This window comes from Rhincodon typus, chromosome 7, assembly GCF_021869965.1.
Source record: "Rhincodon typus isolate 14 chromosome 7, sRhiTyp1.1, whole genome shotgun sequence".
Lineage (NCBI taxonomy): Eukaryota > Metazoa > Chordata > Chondrichthyes > Orectolobiformes > Rhincodontidae > Rhincodon > Rhincodon typus.
In genome coordinates this window covers 95372259-95375508 of record NC_063338.1, presented here as the reverse complement: position 1 = coordinate 95375508, position 3250 = coordinate 95372259, and the positions used below count along the sequence as shown (strand labels likewise).

Sequence of the window (3250 nt, the reverse complement as noted above, 5' to 3'; positions counted from 1 at the left end):
TCTCTAACCCCCATCCGCCTCTCTAACCCCCATCCGCCTCTTTGACCCCATCTCCCACTCTAACCCCCAACACCCTCTCTAAACACCATCCCCCTCTGTAACCCCCACCCTCCTCTCTAACTCCCATTCCCCTCTCTTACCCCCATTCCCCTCTCTAAACCCCATCCCCCCTCTAATCCCCATCCTCCTCTTTGACCCCATCTCCCACTCTAACCCCCAACACCCTCTCTAACCCCCATTCCCCTCTCTAACCTCCATCCTCCTGTCTAACTTCCATTCCCCTCTCTAACCCCCATTCCCCTCTCTAACCCCCATCGCCCTCTGTAACCCCCATCTGCCTCTTTGACCCCATCTCCAACTCTAACACCCAACACCCTTTCTAACCCCCATCCCCCTCTGTAAACCCCATACCCCTCTCTAACCCCCATCCCCATCTGTAATTCACATGCCTGTCTCTAATCCCATCCCCCACTCTAACCCCTAAAACCCTCTGTAACCCCCATCCCCCTCTCTAACCCAAAAACCCCTCTGTAACCCGCATTCCACTCTCTAACCCCCATCCTCCTCTCTAACCCCCATCCCCTCTTTAACCCCCATCCCCTCTCAAACCCCATCCTCCTCTCTAACCCTCATCCGTCTGTTTAACCCTACAGCCCTTTCTAACCCCATCCCGCTGTCCAACCCCATCACCCCTCTCTAACCCCCACTCCCGTCTGTAACCCCCACTCACGTCTGTAACCCCCATCTCCCTCTCTAACCCCCACCCACCTCTCTAACCCCAATACTCCAATCTAACCCTCACTCCCCTCTCTAACCCCTATACTCCAATCTAACCCCCACCCTCCTCTCTAATTCCTATACTCCAATCTAACCCCAACACCCCTCTCTAACCCCCACCCCTCTCTCTAACCCCTATACTCCAATCTAACCCCCTGACCCATTAGAAAGGACTGTCCCACATTGTGAATGCACTGGAGCATTGGCTCAACCGGAGAGGGGGGGGGGTGTCCACCTACCTCCAGCCCCACCCCCACCCTCAACCCTTCCCCCTCCCTTGGGGCTGGCCCAGCAGGCAGAACAGGCACGTTTCGGCCCCTGGTTACTCCTGGTGCCAGGAGTTGGGTTTGGAGGGGGTGAAGGGTGCAAGGAGAGTGGAGAAAATGTGGGCTTTGAAGATCGGGGGTGGAATGGAGGAGTGAGGTTTCACTATTATCGAGTAAAGGTAAGGTTTCGCCGGCCGCGGGTGGTGGTTTAACCTGAGGGTCAGTGTGAGTGGGAATTGAGCCCATAATGTTGGTGTTACTCAAAGTGAGTTGACCGATCCCATCAGGAACCTCGCAAGCTGTGGCTGAGATCCATGAGATCAAATTAACGTCAGGATAATTAAGCATTCAGTAAGGTATAATTGGCCGAGTACCTGACTGGGAGTATGTGTATTGGGAACGAGTAATCACAGGTTGGAATCTGTGGTGTGTGAACCAGATTTAAAACTGAAAACGTATGGGGCTGATCACTGGCTCATTAGGTATTTAGGAGCGACAATCCCAAATCAAAGGCTGCAAATTCCTGTAGTGGCACAAGGAGAATTCAGGAAAAGCTATCATTATCCCATTTTCTCCCTGAGTTTTAACCTGTCACAGAGAAATCATGGCTGGGTCTCATTCACTCATTCCTGGAGTTTGGCTCCCTTCCTGCTCACCCCGACTGAGGAAGGATTTCCTTGTAAAGAGGGAGAGCAACAAAGGTTTCCCATGATGATTCCTGGGATGGCAGGACTGTCTAGGCCCGAAACGTCAGCTTTCCTGCTCCTATGATGCTGCTTGGCCTGCTGTGTTCATCCAGCTCTACACCTTGTTATCTCATCTGAAGAGAGGCTGGATCCGTTAGGATGATGGTGGGGATAGGGATTCGGTGGTCTAACAGGCTACATTTCCTTAATGTTCCCTCACAGTGTTCCTGCATCCTCTCAGGATAATAAGTGTCACATTCTCCAGGTAAAGACACTCCATCCATCAACAGGTCAAACCGTTTGGTAATAGTTTTTAGAAAAACTCTCCTGCCGTTCCTGACTATCCCTGCACTTCCCAGTGTCTGACTATGGATGTGGAAGTGACTGTATTCCCAGATTCTGTCTGTCACAGCCTTCAATACATTCAATTCTGCAATCCTCTGTATCCAGGAACATCCTACTCCTAGTGAAGTAATTCCTCCTCATCTCAGTCCCAAACAATTGACCCTCATCCTGAGTCTGTTCCCCACCCCTCTCCAGTGTTCTAGATATCCACTCACACCCTCCCCCCCACCCCCCAGGGGGACACAACCGCTCAGGGACAACCCAGTCGAGCCCCTTCAGAATGGTGTTTGTCTGAAAGTGATCTTGTCTCATTTCTTTCTCTCTCTCTCCATCTTCCCCCTCTGTCTTTGTCTGTCTCCCCTCTGTCCCTCCCTCTCTCCCTCTTTCTTTCCTCCTCTCTGTCTTTCCTCTCTCTCCCTCCTCTCTTTCTCTCTCCTCTTCTCCCCTATCCTCCTTCTCTCCCTCTCTCTCCCCCCGCTGTCCCACTCTCTCTCTCCCCCTGCTGTCCCACTCTCTCTCCCTCTCTCTCCCCCTGCTGTCCCACTCTCGCTCTCCTGCCCTCCTCACTACCAACCTCCCTCTTTCCATTACTCCCATTTTGTCTCTCCCCCTCACTCTCTGCCCACCCTCTCTCCCCACCTCTCCTCACCTCTCCTCACCTCCCCCTCTGTCTCTCCCTCCACCCTCTCTTTTTCCTCCTCACTCCCTTTCACCCTCCTCTCTCTCTCTCTCCACCCGCCATCCTTCTCTCTCTCTCCCTGTCTCTCCTCCTCCTTCTTTCTTTCCCCTCTCTTTCTCTCTCTCCCACCCATTTTCCCCACTGCCCCCACACCCCTCTCTTCCCTCTCTCTCTCTCCCCCTCTCTCTCTATGTCTCTGATCCCCTTCTCTCTATGCCTCTGCCCACCCTCTCTCTATGTCTCTGCCCCCCTCTCTCCTCACCCTCTCTCCACCCCTCTTTCCCACCCCTGCCCTCTCGGCCCCCCTCTCCCCCACTGCCCCTCCTCCACCCCATCTCTCCGCCCCTCTCTCCCACCCTTCCTCCTTTCTACCCATCTCTCTCCACCCATCTCTCCCACTCCTCCTCCTTTCTACCCCTCTCTCTCCACCCCTCTCTCCCCACTCCACCCCTCTCTCCCCACTCCCCACCTCTGTCCCCACTCCCCCCTCTCTCCCC

At 54.1% G+C, this 3250-nt stretch overlaps 1 protein-coding gene across 1 annotated transcript in view; it reads right to left on the bottom strand.

Moving 5' to 3' along the window:
• Nucleotides 1-3250, bottom strand: part of spega (striated muscle enriched protein kinase a) — a 149400-nt gene that overhangs the window by 111080 nt on the left and 35070 nt on the right. The window lies entirely within an intron of this gene.